Genomic DNA, 25,161 nt, shown 5'->3' with positions numbered 1-25,161 from the left:
AAGTGCTGTCTGTTTAACAAGGGCTAAGGATTCACCAGATGCAGCTGGGAGGAAGGCAGGATGAAGCTGACAGTGTTTTTAGGAATAGCAGAGCTTTTTCTGGACAGCCAAAATATCATTGTCACAGCTGCTGGACTGTAGAGATCCTAGCAATGTGTCACCTGCCTTTCACCCCAAGCAGAGCAAGTTTTACATGCCTTAAAATTTACTTGTTCTTTTAATTTGTCATTTTAACAACCTTAAGTATCTTTCTGGTATCTGCATTGGTAACTCTTTTCCTTTTTTGGCCTAACTCCCCTTCTTATTCCTGAATCTCTAAAGTAAAGAACATATTTTTTCCTAATTCAGATGATTTTTGTATGTAGAAATAATGAAAACACTAATAAAATGCAAAGCAGTCTATGAAATACAGAGGAGTAAATAACTATGGAGCATAAAACATTGTCAGAAACTCTCTCATTTGATAGTTCTCTCTCTCTTCTTTCTCACAAAGAAGAAACCAAAACTCCATGCCATTTTCAATAGATCTAATTTTTAGAGAAAGAAAAAAAGACGAACAGAACAGAGAATCATGGTACAGGACAATACTACCAAAAAAGTATATGTTTATTAAGCACTTTTTTCAACCTACCAACAACATAAAGATCCTGTGTCAGCTCATTCTCAGTCTGTATTTGTACTAAATCCCCACAGAATAGACTCACAGAAGCATTGCACAGAAACGAATAATGCTGAGGAGGAAATAGCCCCAGAAAGGCTTCTATGGAAAGGAATTCTCCTGCCATGTGTGCATCTTCTCTCTCTTGAACAGGTCCCTCAGTGTCCCAGCTCTCCTCCGCGGCTCAGCCCATCTCAGCCCATGACACCCATCCCAGCCCTGCCCTGAGGACACCCCAGGCAGCTGATTCGGACAGAACAAGAACTTGGCACAGGCAGTTTCTCAATTATCAGCAATAATGAAGTGCTTCTTACACAGCTGGAAAAAGCTGGAGAGCCCCTTGTGCTGCACTAACATTTCTGAGTGGGCAAGAAGCAAAAGAGCTGTGGTTTTATCCCCTGTAACTGCTCTTGGCATATCCAAGGACTCATCTGTGACAGGCATTTGAGAGCTTTTTTTATTTATTTTTTGTCTTATCTCTCCTTAAACAGTCCTACCTTCAGACACGGAAAACACTCCAGGATGGAGTAAATACATTTGCATTTACAAGTTTATACAGAGACCAATGGAAATGGTGCTTTGCACTAAGGATTTTATCGTGCTGCCTATGGATGACACACAGATCCGCCACTGATCTGCCAGTGACATTTCCAAGCTAAGAAGTGCTTCATTTTGCTAATTTAATGTTGATGCACATAGAAAACTGTAACTCCTGCAGGTTCTGAACTACAGGTCACTGTTGGTGCCTGTTACATCCATGGGTGTTTAGTTTCCTGCACAAGGTTTTTATATAAGAAAAGTCCTCATCCATTTTAGATCACTTACATTGGAAACTATTTCTGGTTTGACAGTAGGACCTGTTTTCCTACGGGTTTCTGATTTCTAAAACCATGTGCAAACATATTATAAGAGATGGGCACAGTCATCTGGGAAGGTGTAAAGAGATGAATGACCTGGTTAAGGCCATAAAACAAGTCGTTAAAAAAATCCGCAGTGGCAGGAGAACTCACTTTTTTTACTAAGATCTCTCTAGATTAGAAAATGTGACATTAACCCACAAACTCTATCAATCATTTCTGTCAATTTTTGCAAGACCTTAAATCCCTTTTCACTGACACATTTTCTATTGGTGCTATCAGTGTTCCTTTAAAATTGTGACTCTAGAAATTATTTTTAAAAGAATAGCAGAAACTTCAGAGTTGTCTAAATTAGCAATCTCTCACTTTCTCTGGCTCCCTGAAAATATGGGTCCAGCCCACATCAGAGATGTTTCAGCCCCTCCTCACTGAAAACAGAGTAAGACAAAAACATGACAAGTTTTTCAGCTGGCAAAAAACAAGTCATTTCTGCTATATGGGTTTTATCCACGAACTGATAAAAGCATTCCTTTGCCAACACATACTGTGCTTAAAATAAGGATCCTTGCTGATACAGATATGCTGGCATAACTATATTAGCAACACTTCCTACTGCAGAACAAGACCAAAACCATCTCCTTCACGAGACTTTTTTTTTCTTTTTAAATTTTGAACCACAGAAGAAACCCTTCAAACTTGGACCAGAAGGTTTGGAGAGAACACATTCCTTCAAGAGGTAATATCTACCTTGAAGCAAATTTTGTATTCTGCTACTATCCTGCCTTAAAACTAATCACAAATGTGAATAAAGTAATACAAAAAAGGAGTAATTTCAGCCCCCTTCCCTGGAAAGGCTCCCTCTATATCCCGTAGCTCTACGAGTCTCATCTAGTGGATCTTCCCTGTTCCCATCGTGCTGAACAGAAACAGCTACTACTGAAGCTACACAAAGTGAAAGCCTCCCACCAACTGTACCTACATTCCCATGTTCCCATATGACTTCCAATACATCCCTATATTCTGTCCCGTAGGGAAAGAAGAGGCAGACAAAGAAATAAATCTGGAAAGCAGAGTCAGTTGAGTCCAAGTGCCTCGATGTGGGCGTGAGCGGTTCCTCCTCAGTTCAGTCTTACATCTCACCCTCAGGAAGATTTGCTAGTGAGTGAAAACTGTTCCATGAGTCATTTCCTAAGAATACTAAGGGATGGGATTAATTTCCTTCTGAATTAAAAATTCAAGATTTTTTTCTTCCAGGAAATAAGTATCTAAAATTACAGCAAGTCTGTCGCTTTATGATTTTTGCCTATTTTAACAGCTGACAAACCATGACTTCAAGGTAGAAAATGATCTTTCTTTTCTACATAAAGAATTGCAACAATTTGATTTAGGAGTGAAATAGATACTTGGCAACATTATTCTAAAAGAAGCTGGAGAAAATAGTAACTGTTCAAGAATAAGAAAAAAAAATTGAAATTCTAAACAATAGTATCTGGAGAAAATACTTGAAAGAAATTACTACCCTGTATTACTTTAATATTCTTTCTTTTGAAAACCTTAACAGTTCCTTGGGATATTATTACAGCTAGTTTTATCTGAATTTTGTCTAATTCTGATGTGCTCTCACATCTCCTCGAGGAACAGTTTACTGCTGAAATAAAATATTTACATTTCCTCAATTTTAAACCTAAGGAAACAAATAATTGGAACTGAAATAGTCATACTGAACTGGTTGGAAAAGAGCACATGAAATACACTGGATATCTTGTGATCTGATACACTTTAGGAAATTTTCACAAAATTTATTTTCCAATAGTAAAGATAAAAGTATGGATTTCAGTAGAGGCCCATTAATCCAATATACACCCCTTGGTTTTCTCAGGCCCTGTGGGAATACAACAAACACATAATATTTAATTTGAAAGATCATGAGAGATATTTTATAGAGAAAACCCACTGAAAATAGAGTTTGTCTTCTCTGAGCCAAAAGATGGCAAATAAATCTGAAAAAGGTAATTGTAACAAATTCCACTCTTTACTTTCTTATTATCAGAATCTTTTAAGAGAAGTGTTGGTATTCCCTTGCTCAAAAATCCCTATTCCAACAGTGTTTCTTCCAAGTGCCTTTGGAAGTAACTATTCACCCCAGGATGTTCTTTGGGGTGAGGTATTTCAGGACTGCAGTTCACGAGAGCCAGACCGAGTCAGAGGGGTTAGTCCAGGTTTAGGTAATTAAAGCTGGTGCAGCTGAAGAGCTGGAAGGGCTGCAGCAGCTTTATCTTGATCATTCAACAGGACAAACTCTTCTGACAGCCATTTAGGCTCAGTGCCACGTGAATATTGTGGCAGAAGTAATCCAATCCTCTTCACTCAGCTGCCTTGCAGCAATCTACGGCCTCTTCAAAAGCCTTCCAACACTGTTTGCTTCTGAGGATGAGAAGATGCATATTAGCTGCCTGGTCTAGTGTTTTATACAACATTTAGTACTCTCAAAATTTTCAAGTATGTAATTATGCTTGAAATAATTATAATTACAGTTTTAAAAAAAAAGAAAAAAAAAAGGAAAAAGGAAAACAAACCCCAAACTAAAAACAAAAGGAGAGAAAAAGGGGGATCCTGTAGAGTCCTGTAGTAAGTGTCTGGAAAACTTGAGCCGAGTTTGGGAATCCACTTTAGGTGGCATTCTGAGCCCTTACACATGCCCCATTAAAGCTCAGCAGTAAAATCTCATGGAGTTGAAGGAGATCAAGAATGTAGAAAAGTAATCTGTGGTATTAGTATATTTAAAAATAGGCAACAGAGGCATAGGTTAAAAGAGGGATCCAGGCACTAAAAAGATAAAAGGCTAAGCAATATTAGGGTGACAATTCCTGAATAAGAATTAATTTTATATTTTTCTTCTTTAACATAAGAGGAATAAGAAGAAATTTTATTCCACAGAGTGCATATGGAGTAAAGAAGATCTGTGTTCTTTCCATCTCTGGCACTGCTTATTCTATCTTTTATTTCAGCTCTCCTGATGGAGCCCACAAACAGTTTCCTGCAGCATAAAACTTAACATGGAACAAGGATTATAAATCCAGCACCTCCATGATTTTTCCCATTGCACTGAAGCACATTAACCCAACCCCAAAAGCTTTGATGCCTTCCACACTGATGTGTACCCGGATTCCTTTCCTATCCAAGAATATACGACGTTGCTGATCATCCCCTATCACAAGGCTCTGACCTGCCCAGAATTCACTGCAAGCAAACCAGAAAAGAGAAAGAAGAACCTGGTGTTGGTGATTCCCCTGCAGGAATCAGATTTGGACTCAAGGTTACTTTTCCCAAAACAACTTAGAAATCCTAGTTTCACTGATGGATTCCTGGGAAATTTCTCAAAGGAGCAGTGATGCACATCCTGTACTCAGAGCCACAGAGCAGAGCTGGGAGATGATTATCCTGTGAGCACCGAGTCAGTGCAGTGGAAAAAAGGTGCCAAAAATCCCAGCGCTGTCATTAACTGCTGCTCGTCATCCCGAGCAGGATGGGCAGATGAGAACATACCTGAACACAGCAGGGGATTTATAAAATCTAATCATGCAGGGAAAAAACCTACAGCCATTGCCTCACAAAGAGTTGTAGCACTTCTTTCAGTTACATGACATTTCATTTTTCCTCTTGAGCCAGCAATGTCATATTGCTGATCTTTCTCTGATTTAAAATGAAGTTTCCAAAAGAACTATTAAATAGGTTTTAATAGGTCTAAATCTACAGAATTTTTGTATAGTCCTTGAACTGAAACAGGATTAAGGAAGGAAAGAACCACTAAATTAGTGGACTATTTTGTCTATTTGCAGCAGATCTCTTTCCTTTGAAAGCTGTCAACATTTTTAGCACTTTTAAAGCACCTTGTAAATATTAGCGTTTCAAACAAGGGATCTCTGCTCTCACTTCTGTGTTGTCATGTAAATTATCAAAGAAATTGCCTCTATGCACATGGTGTTGTACTTCTAAATAAAGGAGGAGCACCAACTTTTATGCTCCAATTCCAGGACCTCAGGCAGGAAAAGTAGAGGCATATTAGAAAGGTGCAGCCACTAAAGCACCATCACATAGATGCAGCATCTAGGGTTGAGTGCATGCTATAGGAGACTTCAGACACGCAATACAAGACAAAAACCTAAAGGTATGAGATGCAGTAAGATAATGCTTGAGAAATCCAGCCAGGTCCTGGAAGAGGAACAGGTTTGCAATAGAAAAGCCCCAGATGATACCAGGAAAAAAAAAATCACATTCCATATTGCAGAAGTAAAATTGAAAAACAATCCCAGTGAGTGACCCAAGCCAGTCCAAGTCATGACATCTGAGACAAAGATAAACCATTGCCTTGTTCTCCTGACTGGATGCCAAACTACCCCTCTGGAGGTTGGAAAGGAGGTGTGGTTGGTCTTTTAATTACTGTAATCTTAGGCAGTTCTCTAATTGGATTAGCTCTAGCATTTCACAAGAATAAAAATGTTCCTGTTTAATTGTACATAATAGCATTTACCATAAATATCTGCTACTTCAACTGATTAACGTACATTTCATTTTTCCTGGCTGCCCAAGTTTCTGTAGCCATTTCAAGAGACAACTTTCTAAACTTGTAAAACATTCTAACTTTATCTGATTTCTCTTTCATCTCTCACATTGAGCTGTAAGCCACATTCTTCTTATTCACAGAGAGTGCCACAAACACAGATTTGGGCTGAAGCCTGATCTACATGACAGCTCCTGAATCCAGGGACAAGAAATGTGTATCTCAGCTTGCACAAAGTGGGATATGAGCGATGGCACCTGCAGCAGTCAGTGCACTGCTCAGCGACTCTGGTTAAGATATATTGCCCTGCCTATTGGATTTTATTCTCATGGCAATAGCAGATTGAGTGGACTCTTTAGACTCCAGCAGGTTTTACTACCCTCAAAAGCTCAGAGCAGCAGGACAAAGCCACTTGGAGGTGCTGCTGCAGAAAGAGAGATTTCCCAAACTTAACTCACTGGTTTAATTCACCCGTGTTAGAAGAAAATGCAGAGCTTTTTGTGGTTCACCCAGCCTCCAGGTATAATTCCCCAGAGAGGGCACAACCTCAGATGGTACAAACTGGCACTGCACCTGATATAGCTTCATATATTTTCACCTTTCCCTGTTTCTTCTGGGTTTTTTTCACAGCCAGGCTGGCTCCCTGCAGATGGCCAGGAGGAGCTCTACAAAGAGCTGTGGGGACATTTCCCACTGGCATTTGTTCAGCTGATGTTTAATCAACAGCAAGATGTGCTGATGCTTGATCAGAATCCAAACCCAGATGCGGTTCAAGTGAGATTTCAATGTACCAAGAATATCCTGCAAAGCTCACAAGGTCAATTAGGGGTTCATACAGCTCTGTATAGAAGGGACGTAATTAAAAACTGGAGCCCATTCCCTCACCTCCTACTCCACAGCTTCTACAACTGGAATGGCACCACTATAAGAACATGGATAGCGAGCACACACGTTGTTTATCTCTGAGAACACGGCTGGGCAAACAGCCAGCCATGATTACAAGACCTGCCCTTGCTACGTGTCCCTTCTCTCTGTAAACCTTGGTAGTTCCTTGCAGATTTTCAAACAAGATTTAATGGATGTGAAGAAACGATAGGAAAATAGGTAAGGAAGAAAAAGGAGGGAAGGCAGGCAGGAGAGTTCTTGCCAGGGGAGCTGGAGAGCAGAACGAGGTGGCATTTCCAAGGACTGTGCAGCTCATACAGCAACTGCTCTGAAAAGCTGGGGACAAAAGTGGTCAGTGTGAGCGCCTCATTAGCACTTTAATAGGCCCTTTTAGTGGTGGGCTCAAATGAGTCTCCCCTTTCCTGGGATTTTCTCTCTCTCAAAGGTTAAGTGGCTTTACATTTGTCTTTTGCACTTCTAAACCAACTGAGCATCCTTTTCCCTAGGTATTAATCTTAAAACTTTGGCAGTGTGAACTCAATCATACTGTTCACTCTCATTTTTGAGATGCAGTTGTTATATCTACATGGACATAATACTGTTTACAAGCCTTTTGGCACACGTTGGATGTCAACAGCTACTGTATAAACCGAAGTTTCATTTCAGTTCTATACAGAGATTGAAATGTTCACAAATGTCAGATTTGTGTTTGCTCTTGTACTTATATAACTTGAAAAAGGAAGTCATCATGCCTGTAATACACCCACACCCCCTTCTCTTGGCATGGGCTAAAAGACAATTTAAATACAATACACTTTGACAGTTTTAAACTCTGAACATCAGATTAGAGATTTAAGTATGTATTAATAAATTTATTTGTATGAATGTTTCTGTAGAGGACTGAAACATCTGTCCACATAATCTCTTACAAAGAGCGTTGCTGTCAACAGCTAAATATACTCTGTATTTCTGTCACGAGCTTTTCTCTGATCAAAGGTAAGTAAATCTTGCACTACCCGAATTTCTGTACATGCCAGTACAGGGAATACAGTTGTTTATACAGCTGGATTACAAGATAGCTTGATATAACAAAAATAAATGTACATTCCTACATTTTAGTCTGAATATCCTTACCTAGGCAGCAAAAGGGAGAGGGAAACTGTCTGTTATGTGCTATATCTGAAATTCAGCAATCAAAGATCTAAATGATAAATCTGATGTTCTGGGATGCTCCATATGACTTATGTATCTAAACCAATGGATGCTTTACATTCCTCACTTAGATAAAATTTTATCTCCTATGAATGTTATCAAAATTCTCATTTTTTTCTCCATTTACTAAAATATAATAATCTTCTATAAAAAAAGAATCATGCTATGTGCTTTATTTTTGTAAAGAAAGGCTGGCCTTGGCAGACAACAGTGAATGATGGAGGTTTACATTTACAGCATCTTAATTGCTTAATGGCTTTTCAGTCCCTAACTTAGTTCTGAAATTTTTAATGAAATACTCTATATATTAATAGCCACTAAACAAACATAAGGCACCTTTTCATCCAATCTCTCACTATACAGCAACAGCACACACCTCAGTGGGTTTACGTCAGTTCTCTCCTGAAATCAGGAAACACAGTCCAGTTATCAATGTTTTCCCTCAGCCCTTCTCCTCTTTCCATATGACATTTTATCCACTTTTTAATTTTTATAAGGATAGTTCTCCTAGTAAGTGTTCTGTGGAACCCAAAGGCTTGTGTAATTGAATTAACAGGTTTATAGAAAATCAGTTATAGCCAAAATTGCAAAGGTGGGTGTGTGGAAAGAAGGAATAATTCAGCAAGATGCAGCCCATTATGTAAATTTGTCACCACATGCCATACATAATGAATAAACCTTGTGCTCTTAACACTTTGATTATAGACTATACAGACAATGCAAATTAAAATTCCTGCTGCTCTATAAACGAAATGAGAGGAAATTATGTAAATTTTAACACATTAGATTGATTTGGTTGAAACAAAACCTGTTCCACTTGATGTTTTAGGGGAAGAGCCACAATTACAATGATTGAAAAAGTGCAGTGTTAATGAAGTGTGTTATTGCTAATCAATGCCTCCTCCTCCGGTAATGGCCCGGGCACTGTCACTGCATCACCCCCTGCCCATGGAACCAGCACAGCCACAGAGCCGGGATGGCTCCAGGTAAGGCTTCCAGAAACTCCTGTTCACATCAGAGAACTCACAGGAAAACTGGGATACACCTTCAGGAAGGAAGGATTCATATGGAATCATAGCTCATATAGAATCGTAGAATGACAGAATGGGTTGGGTAGGAAGGGACTTAAAAGCTCACCCAGTGCCACCCCCTGCCATGGGCAGGGACACCTTCCACCAGCCCAGGTTGCTCCAAGCCCCCTCCAACCTGGCCTTGGACACTTCCAGGGATCCAGGGGCAGCCACAGCTTCTCTGGGCAACCTGGGCCAGGGCCTCCCCACCCTCACAGGGAGGAATTTCTTCCACATATCTAATCTCTCTATATATACACACACAGACAACCTGTGTGTCGTTATGTGTGTGTGTATATATATATATATATATATATGTATACACACACACACATCTAGAAAACTTTTTGACAATACTACCTCTCTGCCTTGAATGCTGCTGTAAATACCAAGAAACTTCCCTTTGAGTTAAATAATCCCCTTTGTGCTGCCTGACTTCTTGGAAAACCCAGAATGAGTTTGTCATGTGGTAATAAACTGACCATGTTTAGTTCATTGATATTAAAAACAAGGTCTCTCGAGCTTAAAAGTTTCATGTCCAAATTAAAGAAACTGAAAAATCAGACCCAGCAGTTTCAAAAGTTTCACATGAACAATGTGTTCTTCCAGTAACAGTTACCTGGCTTTCATGGCAGGAATATGGAATGTCTTTAAAACTGAGTCTAGTTGATTTAATTCTGTAACCTTCCTGTAAGCAACTTCAGTGCACAGAGCTGATAGAATTCTACAGTCAATTAATATATGAACATTATACCTTCTTTATACAAAGCAGAGGAACATGTTTCTCCAAGCATCCTACCACCATTTGAAACACAATACACTCACCAGTGAGTTGCAAAATACCACACTCTTAACTATTTACTGTTATATAAAATAATTTTTTTGTCCCAATTTTGCATTTTGCAGCCCATTTATTCTCTAAGAATTTCCATCCCATTTTTAAAGAAAAATTTTCATTTGCAAAATGATCTGCAGCATCAGAAATTTGTGGCACTTATTTCCCAGGCAAATCTGAGCAGGTGGGATGAGCCAACCTACTTTATTTTCTTTTTATTTACATAATTTTTATATAATTCTCGGAAACATTTGTCGTCACATGTAGTGACTGCATTTGTTTCCTGTCTCTCCTGACTTATCTCCCACTAATTTATTTTAGTTCCTGCTAAGAAATGAGGAAGCACTCGGCACAGAGACATCTCACTGCCTTCAGCAGCAGCTGCACACCCAGGACTGGTGCAGGTTGTGAACACAACACACAAAATCGGGACAGCGCAGGCAATGAGAGCTTTCATGCAGAAATGACGTCGCAGATAAACGTACAACACACACATCGAGACTGGCACTTACCACAAGAAATTCTAGTATACTACGTTTGATCCATGAACAAGGAAAAAAGAAGGGTCAGGCCCCAGCTGTGAGAGAAAATTTGACAGCCCGAAAAAAGTAAATGCTAGAATAAAATTAAAAGGGAAAGATGCAAAGGAATTCATCTTTCCTAGAAATAAAGGAACATGTACTTTTGCAGGCTGAGGATCCATTCTGGCATCAGCGCACTCTCCTCTGCTGTGGTTTTAAAAATGCCAATCCATTTTTGGGTCATTAATTCTGAACTAACGGGGCTGCTGCCGATGGCACAGAGTGGGACTGACCACGGGCTGCCCGAATTTATCCCGGCTCTTGGCTGGGGCTGCTGGAGGAATGAGCGCTGGGCTCCCTCCCCCGCAAAGGGGGCACAGACTAATTGTACCACGCTAATTAGAATCTCAAAGCATGACGTGGTCAAAGAGCCACTTAGGGCTTGGCAAACAGAGATTTGCAAACCAAAATAGAAAACATCACCTAAAACCGAGAAACAGGAAAACCAATGTTAACTAAGAGAACGCAAAAGAGTAGGAGTTAAGCATTTCAGTTTGCAGGATTTGGTACAGATGTTTTCTTACATAAAACAGACATAAAGAATCACAGTGGTAAATATCTCACCCCACAGGAGTCAGCTTAATTTCCAGCTCGCAAAACTCCTAGAAAACTGAATCTCTCCACACCACCTTTTGCTTGAATTCTTTGGCTTCAGACTGCTTTGTTTATAGGAAAAGGCTCTCTTTGATGTTGGAATAGTAGAAGGAGTGAAACAATGAATTTCCCATATTCTAATATCCAGGCATCCCGAGTTTGTTCAAGGACCCCTTGATTCACGAAGGCAAATAATTAAATTACCTGAGCTTTGATCAAGGAGTCGCTGCAGTCCCTTTTTGATGTAGAATGTGGCTGTTTGAAGCTCCAGACAGATAACTAGCCCATATGGGTTTTAACCCTTTTGTCACTAGTAGCAGACTTCATGCCATGTTCTGGCATTCCAAAGGGAGCAGTTCTGGCATTCCAAAGGGAGCACCACAGCAATCCTTTGGGAATGCTGCTCCAATAGGAGCACAGTAGGCATAGTAGATCCAATAGGATCCCTATACCACAGACTTGATGGGATGTTTATTGAAAGGCTGAAACTCTCCCTCCCAAACAAACTGAAATTATTTTCCAGTCAACTTAACTTGTTTTAAACCCATGCTTTGGAAGCCGCTCTTTAGATGACATGACACTAAGATGTGTTAAAATACTTCTGAGAAGCAAAGGAGTTTGTCCTCACAATACAAGAATTTCCATCACATCTATGCTTTCCAACTATTTTCCCCCAAAGAGATGTGAGTGGGCACATTCTCCTCTAGTCATCTGAAAGAACACTCTTAAAATAGGAAGAACAAAAGCCTTCCCTCTCCCATCAAATGCAAGCACCTGGTGAAGTCATTCTTGCCTGACCAGCCAAAGCCTGCAGGATGGTACACAAACTAGGAAACACTCTACTCTCAGCTAATTTGCCATTCTGAATATTATTACTGAAAGAATTCCTCTCCATAAATGAAGAATTATGCTCCTCTTCATTCATTCTAGGATTCTTTTGGGACACAAGGAGGTTACTAAAAGGACATAATTAGAACACATAATTAATATATAGCAATCTCTTACTCAGTTCCCTACACAGCTCCAACAACACAGGCATATAGGTACCCCTAATTTTAGCAGTTCCATGGATTATGGAAATGACCTCACTAGACTACTGAGAAGTGGGAAAAGCAGTTTTGCAACAGGACTTTTTCTGGCATCATTCACGGCAGAAAGGCATCTGTCCTTCAAGGCACAGCTGTGCAAAGGATTCCTGTCATGCACTGACATCTCAATTCACAAGGATACGGGCTTGAAAAAGCATAATGAATATGCTTGGATTCCCCTAGATAACAGAGAAATTATTTTGGGGCACGAGGATGCACAGAGAAATTCACGTATTTACATTTAAAATGCCTGATATGTTATTAAAAAGTTGGTTTGTTTCTGATCCATTGGAAAATAAAACTTGGTGCCTTTTATGAAGCCCAAGGGGCAAATGTGTATAATGAATCAGTAAGAATGAGAAATGAAGTTAATGTGTATACAATTTTATGCTTTTTCCATTAAGTCACAGGAGCTGCACATACAACTAACATGTGAAACAAGAAGCCTTCACATTTGAGTAAACAAACCTTGTAACATTCCTGAAACCTGTTAAAGGAGGAACTGCTGATCTCAAATTCAAGAAGCAATTAGCATTCATTAACTCAAAGCAATAAACTGCCCAAGGCATTTATGGGTTAAACATAGTCTACTTTAAAGCACACAGAAACACTTAAAACACAAGCTTTTCTGCAGTCATTTTGAATGATTTCATTTCTAGTAAAAATGGATGTAATTTCCAGATGGGATACACCTCTAGGCAAAACAAACTTCTCTCCTCCAGTGGGCAAAATGATTTAATACCAATGGAAAAGTCTTTTGTACACATTATTAATTTAATTTACATTATTTTCTTAATAAAGTATCAATGACTTTCTGTAACTTTTTTACAAATTAAAAATAAATAGAAGTTGAAAGTGCCGTGTTTGGTAGCTCTCACATTGTGTATGACTTTCAAGAGATAACTTGCTGCTCCTTTGTTTTTGAAGGGAAATATCATAAAGGAAGGAGCAGGATTTTACAGCTACATGACCAAAATACAGAATTGCACCCAGTCTGTCAGTAATCTGACACATGTGGACAATCCGATCCGAGTCTGCAGCAGAGGATGGCCCTCAGAACCTCATGAAGGCAGCAATTACAGGAGCTCACTTCCTGACCTCCAGCTCATCAGAAAAAAGCCAAGGTCACAACAAAGAGCAACTGTCAAATGCTGGTAAGATCAGAGCTGGCACTTTCTCTCTAGACTTCATTATTTCAGCCCAGCTCATTTCTTGTTCAGTTTGACCGGATAATTAAACAAATATTAGTGCAATTTTGTACATATGATGGTGCATTGAGAGCATTCCTGACTCTAGTAGGACCAAAACCTGGCTGAGCCCTGGAATACACAGCTCCAGCTAAACTCCAGCTGCACACGTGCATTGGTGGAACCACCAACACTGCTTGGAATGCCCACATCAAGGATGCTGACCAAAAATCTCAATGTCAGTGAACAACCCCCTGGACTCCAATACAGTTTCTCTGTTTTATATCAGGTTCACTAGTCTGAATTTTACCCAGTAAAGAGCAAACATCAGAGAAGCTGTTTAAACTTGCCCGCTCATAGAACTCATTAAAAAAGACTGCTAAGAACAATAATAAAGTTCTGAGCTTATATTAAATAAAGTGGACATTGCCCTGGTCTTCCCAAAGTACAAATACACACTGAAGGGCACAATAAGATGGAATTCAATGTCAAGTCCCTGCCATGCAAAATGAATTAACAATTTGACTTTTGACTTTTGATTTTCCTCATGTGTTCTGACTGCTCCTTTAAAGCCCAAACCAGCAACCACTTACTAATCTGTGATGCTCTAGAATGACAGCACATCACTGCGGCCCAGGGTGAATCCTTGTGCTACCTTTTTCTAACAAGTTCATCATGTCCTAGTTCCATATGACATCTGCATATTGTGTGTAAATAGTCTAGTGAGGCTGTAAGGCTGGTTTCCATTTCTCCTGTCATGAGAGTGCTCAAGTATTTCTCAGATCACACCACTGCTGCCTTATATAAATGTGGAGTTTTCTTTGTTATGAAGAATTATTGAAGTCACTGAACATACTGAGAATTAATTTTATCATATTTAACTGCTCCCAGTACCTTGACAAATACACAGAAAAATAAGGCTCTTGCTAATCCAGAAAACTAATTAATGTGTGTAGAAGGTCACTGGACAAGCTTGTAGTGAGGGGTATGATTATACTGCAGGCTGGGAATGGGAAACCGTTGTTTAAATCAGGTCAAAGGAGAAGGCAAGCTTTGGATCAGATTGACCCCCAGAAGAATTGAAGATTGAATCCCAGAAGAATGTCTCCACATTTGAGGTAAGTGGTGATGGCTGAGTAAAGCAGAAATACGAAAACAAAAAGGAAGGCCACAAGATCCACTGTACCTGATAAAGGTGAGGTTCTGGGAGGACAGGGCAAAGTTTACATGGAAAAGTGGGAGACTTTGATGGTGAAACATTCACTGAATATCAGATTTTGTGCTGTAGAGGGAGAGGAGGATCCAATGAACTGAGGGGCAGGAAAGATCATCACACACAGGCAAGTGTGAACTCCAGATGATGATGCAGGAACCTGAAAGGCCAAGGACCAAGTCTAGGGCACAGGAAAGGCTCCAAGGGCACAGAGACAGCAGCCTTAACTATTGTCCCTGGGTTATTCTAACCCAGACCATGCAGATTCCCCAGTTAGCTCTGAAGTTTTCAAATCAACTTTGTTTGTGTGGGGCAGTGGGCTGTGAACTGCAGGGCAGGATTGGGAATCACTGAGGAAGGGATCATCTCAAACTAGTTTCACTTACAAGGGTATAAGCAGAGCACTACAGAAAACCATTTACTGGAGATCTCTTAGAGGATCTTTAAACTTGGTACTTGAAACATGAGCATAATTAATCTATGAACAGATTTTTTTTCATATAAATATAATATTGCAAAATTCACAATTTTAAGGACAGAAAGAACTATTGTGACCTCTCTGTCTGACCCACAGTCACATATGTTGGTACCTAATCAGCCCTTTTGCATGTAAATGGTAAATTGTTTGCATTCAAATGCTACTGCCTGCTATGTTTTCTTCTTGCTGTAGAAAAAAGAAATGCTATGGAAATTGCCACCGTGCTAAAAGAATTGAAATGCATACTAATCAGCCATATTCTCCCAGCTATACCAGCTATAATTGGAACAGTAACAAATAAAAAGGCAAAAATCAGCACTGGACAAAATTTTCTGTTTGAATCAGAGCCTCAAATAAAATTATTATTCAATTGCTTTTCAAAATTTTGGAGCCCCCTATGTCTGGAGAAATTGGATTTGAAACTGTGAATGAACAGTGGCTTTCACTAATGTGAAATATTGAAGATCTTCACTGGAATTTCAGTTGCAAGAAAAATATACTGAAAGAGCACAGGAAGGGGATGTTAAAATGAAAAATAGCTTTGCAGTGTGTGCACAGGATAAATGTTGGAGTGATCTCAGTCCCACCAGCCCGGTGATCTCTGTGGGTCATGCAAAGTGGAATGGGGGGTGTTCTCTGCTCTGTACAGACTGGATTAACCTGGCAGCATTGAACTGCTTTAATGTTGCTCAGGCCTGGGAAGAGCTCAGTCATCTCTGCCCTGGACACAAAGCACCCTGAGAGGAAGAAAGGCACTTGAACCTTGTGCTGATGCTCAGCATGTCCTGAAGATCAACACCAAGTGAGTGATGCTCAGAAATCCCAACATCAGTGTGTGGCCAAGTCTGCTGCAGGGAGGATGGACTGTTGGGGGCCCTGCTCTGAAAAGGACAATGTTGGATCCTAAAATTGGATCCTAAAACTTTAGATGTGTTTTCTAGTTCCAATGAGACCAGTCTTTTGTTTTGTAAATGCTATTCAAATCCTGTATTTACCTCAGGATATCTCTCAGAAAAAAGTAAATTATTCCCAAAAATTTGGGATAAATTTTTGAATGCCTTTTTTTTCCCAACAGTTTAAAGGTTGCAATGTTGCTTCAATTAAAATTTTCCCATAATATGAATGAAAATATACATAAATGTTCACAAAGTCCACGTAAGTTGTAGGCAGGTATGTAATATTATTTCTAAAAATGTCTGAGAATCCTCATCTAGAGGCTGGTATAGTTACAGGTATTTTTGAAAACACATTTATTTTTGGTTCAAATGCCAGTCAACTCTGCACAAACTCTATTTCTTTTGTTTGCCTTACAATGTCTACATACAAAAAAAAAATAATAAAAACTTAGTTGATAAAAGATGAAAGCAGTAACACAGTCATTCACTCAGCAGCCAAGATCTTTGAGATAATTACTTTAAATCAAGAAGGGACAGACCATTTAAATTTATGCCTTAATGCCGACACATGCATGTATTAATAAAACAGTTAGCATTAATGGAAATAGGGTTTAGTCTCCTGACTCAAATAGAGCCATCATTTCTGCTTTATACTGAACTAATGACTTATCCTTGGCAGAATGATATGTATGCATGTATTTAACTATTTAACTTAACCACTGAGACCAATTAATATGTTTCTGAAGTTTTATTTTATTTAAAAATATATATCAGCAGCCTCGCTGGGAAAAAAATTATGTTGAACCAGAGTTTATATGGCAGCAGTTTAACTTTAAATTTAACTCTTTCACTTGGACTGTCTCATGATTGCACTGTATAAAATGAAGAGCCCTAAAATGTGGGGCAGAAGAAGCAGCTCTTGTGGGATTGGCATCAAGTTAAGGCATTTTTTAGCTTCCCAAGCTGGCACAGACTGTGTGTGATTAGGAGCTCACGTGAAAAGAGATGGTGGGTGCAAGAGGGCACACCAGAAATTTAATGTCTAGTGCACCATGCAAAGGTAAGAAGCTAAATGTGTAGCTCACAAACTCAGAGATTGTGTGTATTGTGTTTTAAAGGGTTATTGAATATAATTCTTAAAGGATTATGGAATATAATTCCTTCTGCTCATCACTGGTTTTCACCTGTGGGGGCTTACTGGAGCAGTGTCAGACTGTACCAACATCATCAAATGAGACCTTAATTTTAATTACTGTCTAGATGGGCATTTCCTACAGCTGGCAGTCATCTACCAAAGCTCTGTTCAGTTTTGTCTGCTTTAGAAAACTCCAGGACCCACAACTGCATTTGATGTCAGTGTATCTGTAATGTGGCTACAGTCTACCTGTTGATGAAGTATTAAATAGACATTATAATAATGAATTAGATTTGGAAACCTATTGCTGCACAGTTCACCAATCACTTCAGAAAATCCTGGCTCCTCTTTTACATTCAGTTACTTGGTCTTTTTCTTTTAATCCATTTACATTGATTTCTACTACTCCAACTCTGCCTGCCGTTGCATTACAATTAAGAATTCTGATGAACTCTTGCTGATTCAGAAGGGAGAGGGCTCTTACTCACTGCCAGATTTTGGAGGAAAAAAAAGCCACACAAAACCCACTTAGAATTTGCTTAAGGCAGCACTTTAAAATTGAGGAGCTAAATTATGGCTCACGGAGCCAGCAGATCCAGTGGGACTAGGATCCATGAGAGCCACCACAGCACCCCAGCAGTTATGGAAGGAGACCTTGAGCCTTTGTCGGGCAAAATGAGCCATGACATCACCTTCCCCAGGGCACTGCTCAGCAGCAGCACTGGCTGCTCCACAGATTTGTCTCTGGATTCCTGGTGGCTTGCAAGGCACTGCTGATGTCCCAGCCATGAGGGATGTTCTCTGGAGGACTCTGAACAGCGTTGGCAACTCTAACTCTACACCCACCTTGGGCACATGGGATGGCTGAAGGCACGTTCCCTGCCTTGCAGCAGAGGATGGGCAGTTATTGGGTCTCTTTGCAACACAGTGCTGAGCCCCTTTCCCTGTGCAGTAGCTACTAACTCTCACCAGGAGTTGTTACTCTGAGATAATTCTTAATTAATGTCTTATATCAGACAGCTGTACAGCTGTTGTGGCACTGTCTTGCCTGGTTTGGGCATCAAAGCTGTAGGCAAGGATTTTGATTAGATGCATTGGTTTATCTGGCTGCATCTCTGCTCATAATAATGCAATTTATAAAGTTCTGCACTCGTTACTCATGGTATAGAGTTCTTATACACAGGAGTTTGGTTGGTCTGTGAGTCAAATCAAAGATCTATGTAGCCCAAAATTCTGCCTTTAGCAACACTCAAAGTGATGTCAAGGGAAGAACATCAGAAGAGTGCAAGTGGAATGAACCTCTTTCCGTGCCTGCAACCTCTCAAGACCTTTATTATCATGTATGTCCTTGTTCATCAGGATCCAGGCCAGATTGGACGGGGTTTGGAGCAACCTGGTCTAGCGAAAGAAGACCAGACAGAAGTTGGAACCTTCCAACCCAAACAATTCTGTGACTCTATGATTTGCAATCGTGACTTGTAACAACACGTTTTATATCCCAAGGTGCTGTAGGATATGCAGAAATGATTTGGCCCAGTCTCCTTTTCTCAGTTCTTCAGCTGTAAACTCCACTGACCTGGTTGTGTACAGATAAAATTAGACCAATATGACCTAATTTATAATTTTTCTTTTCCTATCAAGGGTGTCTTTATAAGATCTCTCAAACATGATAACCTCTTTGAAAGAGATATATTTTGTTTCACCGTATCATTTTTTTTCGGCTTTAAACCCTTGGCATTGCAGGAAACACGACATTGCCTTTGAAAAGGGAAGAAAGGGAGAGCCAACCCCTTAAAGAGCTGCTATTTTACACCCACGCTCCGGCTGCGGAGTCAGCTTGTCTCCAGACAAGGATCTCAAAACTTCGCAAGGCGGTAACGCGATCCAGCGGCTCGAGAGCTGCTAATCCCGGCCGAGTGCCGGAGCATCGGCCCGGAACGCGGCGGGGCCGGTCCCGCATCCCCCGGGATGCTACGGCGGGAACAACCCGGCGTTCCCGGGCCGGCGGCGCGGAGCAGCGCTGCCCTCTAGTGCCCGCCCGCTGCCCCGCAGCCCCGCACGGCCCCGCAGCCCCGCACCGCCAGCAGCGCTCCGCACAGCCCCGGGCCCGCACCGCCACAGCTCCGCATGTCTCCAGGCCCCGCACCGCCCCCGGTCCTGCATCGCTCCGGCTCCACATCCCTCGGCCCCGCACCGCCCCTGTCCCGCACCGCCCCCGGTCCTGCATCGCTCCGGCTCCACATCCCTCGGCCCCGCACCGCCCCGCAGAGCCCCAAGGGCAGATCCGCTCCCCTCCCGCAGGAACGAAATGGCCCAGAGTCCCTCCTCCCGCAAATGAAGGGGTTTGACTGTTCGGCACGTGCACTCCGGGGGATAGATAATTTCCCAGTCTAAGAGCCCTCAGCGTCAAAACTCAAACACAGCTCTGCTGCATTTTCTCCCAAAATACTGTAAGAGTTTTAGTCTATGTCTAGTATTTGCCGAAGCATATGACTACAACGTTCCTTAACTGATATATATGACAAAAATATAAATGACAAAAAATATATACGGCATAAAATGACCACAGTGAAGTGTAAAGTCCTCCTAATTCACACAGACAAAGCACCCGATCCAATCTCCATTTAAATCAATGGCCATCTTGTAATTTCTTTCCCTAAGCTTTAGGTTGGCCCCAACAAAGAAACAATGAAAACTGAAGGGCCATTAAAAAATAAAAATGGGTATGGCATAGGAAATGATACACAGATTTTTAGCTTAAAATGCTGCTAGGAAAACTCAGACACACACAAAAAAAGAAGTCTAGGAAGAATGTTGCTAAACTGTTCCACATTAATTGATTCCAGATGAGACCTCTGTTCCTCACACACTGAAGATATTTGACTAAACATCCAGCTCACAAAATGGATTCAGGATTGGTTTAAGGAGTTCACCAAAAAGAAGAGACGCTGGTTTTAAGTTTGAAATTATTTTTAAATTTCTATGATGTCTGAGCTAGAAATAGCTTCTATTGTGGAATTCCAGCAATAAAACAAAGCAAGTTATGCTTTGTTGGGTTACAGCATTTGCAGAAAACAAAAATGTTAGTCTACTGTAACTCTGAACTTCACATATGTTTCTTACACTAAATTAAATATGCCAGATGTCAGAATAGCTTATTAATTGAAGCTGAAATCACATTGTATACTTTAAAGCATTTTATCTGACAAAACACTGAAATCATTCCAATCTTTGTAGTTTTCCCATATTGTTATGCAAAAGAAAAATTAATTTAGCTGTCCTATCTCTCAATCAACCATTTCCATACATATTTTCTTCTGAAACTGCTGCTGTTAAATCGCAGTAACTTATCTCCTGACATGTCCTATTGCAGGAGTGTTTCTGGTAATGAAGTAATCTAGTTCCTACTGATTTTTTTGGACAGGCAACACTTACAATTGTAGCAAAGTTAAAGCTGATGTAGAGAAGCCTATAAATAGCATTCTCTGTCCATGCTCATTTTCTGATACTCTAGTGCAGGGCTGAGGTGGAAAAAAAATTGAAAAATTAAATATTCTATTCCAGGGCCCAAGAATAGCAGAAGAAAGACATTCTTTAGGTAAAATTTTCCTAAAGAATTGCTAATTATTTTATTGAAGCTCTTGTTCTTAGTTCTGTAACTTTATTTTGTTCTCCTCCAAGAGGAAGGAGAACTGCCTTTGAAGCACAGAGAGAAACTTCTGTTTCTAGAGCATAGTAGACTGAGAAATGTGCTGAAAGAATGACTTGTGTGTTAAGGTATGAAGCTCAAACCAGACCTTCTGCTCCCAATTTCCCCCCGTTCTTGCTGCCCATCTCCCAGACACGAACTGAGCTGCTCTGCCATGAAACTACTGCTCATGAGCAAACATCTGCAAATCCACTTCCACAGACTTGTAATATGTCTCCTTATAAAATCATTCAAAGGACTAAGCACAGGCATCGATTTGTGCTCCAAATCTCAGCAGACAGACCTGGCTGAGGCACATGTCAGATTAATTATTGCAGAACTTCTGCACTGAAAGCCAATTTATTTATGGGTATCCTTTAGCCAATGCAGAAAAAGAGAACAAAGTATTTACCTGGAGAATCACCCAGACTTTGGAAACATTGAAGCAGATGGAAAAGCAAGGGAGGGGGAAAAGGGAAAGACATTCAGCAGTGCCTGGGTTCATGCTTCCTTGATAGAGCTTCCATTCAACAGTTCCATTATTAAATAATTAAAAACATTTAATTCCTTAATAGAGAGCATGGAGTCTGTGAAAATCTTATTGTATCACAAATCAACAGGAAGAAAGTCTTTCCCAGAGAGTTCCTAGTAACTGGAACATGAAAAAGAAATAAACCTTCTCCTTATAAAGGGCCAATTTCTGAATTAGTGACCTCATTTGCTAAAGAGGTTTCTTTGTCACAGATATCTTGGTAGGTAAATACTGTGTTACACAGCCACTCTGTCCTTTGTAGCAATGGTACAAAAAAGGTCTCCTAGCATATACCGGTTCTCTCCTCACCAAATGAATATTTAAAAGAGTAGACAATAAAGGGGGCTTCTATAGGAGGTAAAGGCATTTGTATCATGATGTCAGACTGCTATATGTGCTCCCACAGGGCTGCACAGGAAGCACTTTTAGAATAAAAGTTAATGGTATTTATGGGGACCCACAGCTTGATCTATTTTACCTGTCTTGGGTATGTGCTTATGCATGCATCACCCAGGAGCATAATGCTTGTTGGACTAGCCCGTGTTAGAGACAGATACCATTTTAGTACCTTGTGAATAGTAATGCATTTGAAAGCCAGCAAAAATACATTAAAAAAAAAAAAGAAGGAAAGGAAGGATGGAAGGATGTAAAACAAAACCTTCCCCTTTTTCATTCTGGATAGAGTATCCTTCATCTCATGCACTCCTAATTTCTGCATATCCATTTCGTGCCTGGGAGCTACAGAGCAAGTAAAAGATTTTCAGTTCGGGGCTTTCGGCATCTGCTTCTCGGGAGGAACATTTCAAATCGGCCAAACGCTCGCCCTCCCCCTCCCCGCCCCCGGGAAAGAACTGAGGGGAAAAAAATAAAAACCGCCGTCTGCCACAGCGTTTCCTTTCTCCCTTTGGAGAGATGATCGCGCCCTCGGGGACCCGCGGCCGCCGCCGCAGAGCCCGCACCGCGCGGCCCCGCATCCCGCTCCCCGCATCCCGCTCCCCGCATCCCGCTCCCCGCATCCCGCTCCCCGCACACCTGCCTGGCTCCGCAGCTGGCAAGTTTCGGATGTCCCCGCTCGCATCCCCCCGTCGCATCCTCCCTTGCCGAGCCGCCGGAGCCGCTCATCCCCCTCTCCTTCCTTTCCCTTCCCGGCTCCTCTGCCCGCGCCCGCAGCGCTCCCCACTCACCCAGAGCGGTCCGGCCGCGGCTCCCCCCGGGCTCCCCCCGCTCGCCTGCGGGTCCAGCAGGGCTGGCGGCGTCCCTTGGCCCCTCGGAGCAGGGAGAGGAGCGGGTCCCATTCACAACTCGCCGCGGAGCGGGCACGGCGGCATCTTCAGCCTATTACGCTCCAGCGGCAGCGGCGGCTGAATGAGGCTCCGAGCTAGTGGCAGGAATTAGAAAGAGGGAGGGAGGGGAAAGGGGAGAGGGAGGGAGAGGGAGCAAGGGGAGTGAAGCCAGATTAGAGGAAGGGAAAAGCTAGAGGCTGTTGCTTCGTCTCGATTTTCGTCTCCCTTCCCCCCAGCCCGCGGGGAGCGCAGCCCCCCGGCCCTGCCCTCCCACCGGGCCCCGCTCCTGGGGCTCCTCTGGTGCCCGCGGGGACAAGTTGGGGTTGAAGGGGCAAAGTGAGGGGTGGAAGGAGCCCAGGGCACCCTCTCCCTATGCCCAGTCAGGGGCAGGGTGTCGCCTCCCCAGGGGTCGGTTCTGTCCCCTCTCAGTCACCCAGACACTCACGGGCACGGCTGCGGGGGGCCGGGGACCCCCATCCTGTGCCGGCGGGTTCCGGGAGGGATGCGCTGTCCCTGCCCTGTCCCTGTCCCGTCGCGTCTCTGCAGATGCCCAGGACCACCCCAGGGCGGCGGGGGACGCCGCAGGTGGGCTGAGACCCCCGGCAGAGCCCCGTGGAAATACCTGCGCGGGGGCTACCCCCGCCTCATGGCACCCAGAGAGGAGTAGTCTGGGCTGGACAGATAGCAGAAGCATTTTATACGGAATCCAGTCGTGTTTCCTGTCAGGATCAGACATTTGTCCAGGAATAAAAAAAGAAGGGGGAAAAAAAAAGGGAAAAAACCCCAAAAAGACAAAGTTCCCCGAGCATTTCTGGCTGTGGATGAATCTCGGTCTGTTACAGCTCACAGCTAGAGGTGAGGTCAGGCCTCTGCCCTCCCGCTGGAGATGGAGGGGAGCACTTTCCTGACCCAGGGGCTGCCCCCTTACCCTTTCTGGTTTTCTTACCTACAGTGAAACCCCCAGGCACGATTCCCAGGTGGAGCTGAGCTCTGTGAGCCCCGGGGGAAGCACCCTGATCTGATGCACCCATTCAAACCCAGAGGCAGCACGCAGTCCCTCCTGCCATCCCGCACAGACACAGGTGAGCCTGCAAATCCCCTCTCACCCATCAGCTTCCCCCACAGTGCCCAGGACCTGTGTGCTCCCGGAGGGCTGTGAGCGCACCCAGTGCCATCTGTGCGGCTGTGGAGCAGCACAGAGCAGGGCAAGGAAGGATAGAACACGTGGCCCCTCCAGAATAAGGATTGTATTCGCTGTTGGAAACACCCTGGTACCTCTTTGTGAAGATAATCTACCCATCCCCGGGCAAACCCAGCCCCCCGGGCTGCACTCACACTGCTCTGACCACACCACTCAGCCCCAGAGAATGAGGCTTTTATATTCTGTGCTTAATTAGCTCTGCCAATAACTCCAGGCAAAGGAAAAAATTGGCACAAAAGCTGTCACTGTACAAACAAAGACTTTGAAAGGAAGAAAGCTGATAAACAATGCATCCTAAGGAGGCTGAGGGACACTGAACATAACACAGTGGAGCAGCAAGCCATGGAATTGTTTAGGTTGAAAAAGTCCTCTAAGATCATCGAGTCCTACCATTTCTCTGGCAGTGCCAAATCCACCACTAGCCCATGTCTCCAAGTGCCACATCCACATGTCTTTAAGTGATTGAGTCACCACTTCCCTGGACAAGCCGTTGACAACCCTTTAAGTGAAGAATTTTTCCCACATATCCAGTGTAAACCTCCCCTGGTGCAACCTCAGGCCATTTTCCTTTGTCCTGTCACTTGTTACTTGGGAGAAGACACTGACCCTGTCCTGGCTACGACTTCCTTCCAGGTAACTGTAAAGAACAATTTGCTGCCCCTGGGCCTCCTTTTCTCCAGGCTAAACAACCCTGATCCTGCCCTATGTCAGCCCCAGGGAAAGAGCAGGAGCCTCCTGGTTGCAGAACTGGGGCTTGGAGAACTGAGGATAAAAATGGCTTCAGAGAGCTGTTGAGAGTTCCCATTTCAGTTCAGAAGCACAGCAGGGCCAGCCCTGTGTGTGCCAGGAGGGAGGGTTTGAGGCTGCCTGAGCACAGACACAGCACCCAGGGCCACACTTGGGCACCCAGGGGACTGAACATGGCGCTGGTGACAAACAAGGGGAGCAGCTGTGGGACGGACAGGGGAACAAACCCAGAAACATGCTGGGGGCTGAGCTGCAAGCATGAGGCAACAAGACAGCTAACTGATTGGTATTTAAGTACTAGGGGTTGTATTTTCATAAGATAGGGCTGTGGTGCTAAGGTGTGGTTTTTGATAGGGAATTCAAGGAATGATAAAGGCTGTCAAAAATCAAACATGCAAAGGATCACTTGAAAATGTTTTTTGGGGAGACAAAGATGAGGAAGGAGAGTGATGTATTTTAA

At 42.4% G+C, this 25,161-nt stretch overlaps 1 protein-coding gene across 3 annotated transcripts in view; it reads right to left on the bottom strand.

The window, feature by feature from the left end:
• CDH11 (cadherin 11) overlaps positions 1-22,836 on the bottom strand; it is an 84,295-nt gene extending 61,459 nt beyond the window's left edge. For 2 of the 3 annotated variants that reach the window (XM_017832287.1, XM_017832289.1), the window contains exon 1: positions 22,655-22,836. The gene's annotated coding sequence lies outside the window, so the exon portion shown is untranslated. Of the gene's footprint in view, positions 1-22,502; positions 22,520-22,654 lie in introns of those variants that run through there. The other variant, XM_017832288.1, reaches the window with a different exon arrangement.
• Between the last annotated feature and the right edge of the window lie 2,325 nt (positions 22,837-25,161).

This window comes from Lepidothrix coronata, unplaced genomic scaffold, assembly GCF_001604755.1.
Source record: "Lepidothrix coronata isolate B3197 unplaced genomic scaffold, Lepidothrix_coronata-1.0 Scaffold200, whole genome shotgun sequence".
In the NCBI taxonomy this organism is placed as follows: Eukaryota; Metazoa; Chordata; class Aves; order Passeriformes; family Pipridae; genus Lepidothrix; species Lepidothrix coronata.
Note: the sequence above shows the minus strand (reverse complement) of the source record. Positions and strands in the feature narration are given on the sequence as shown.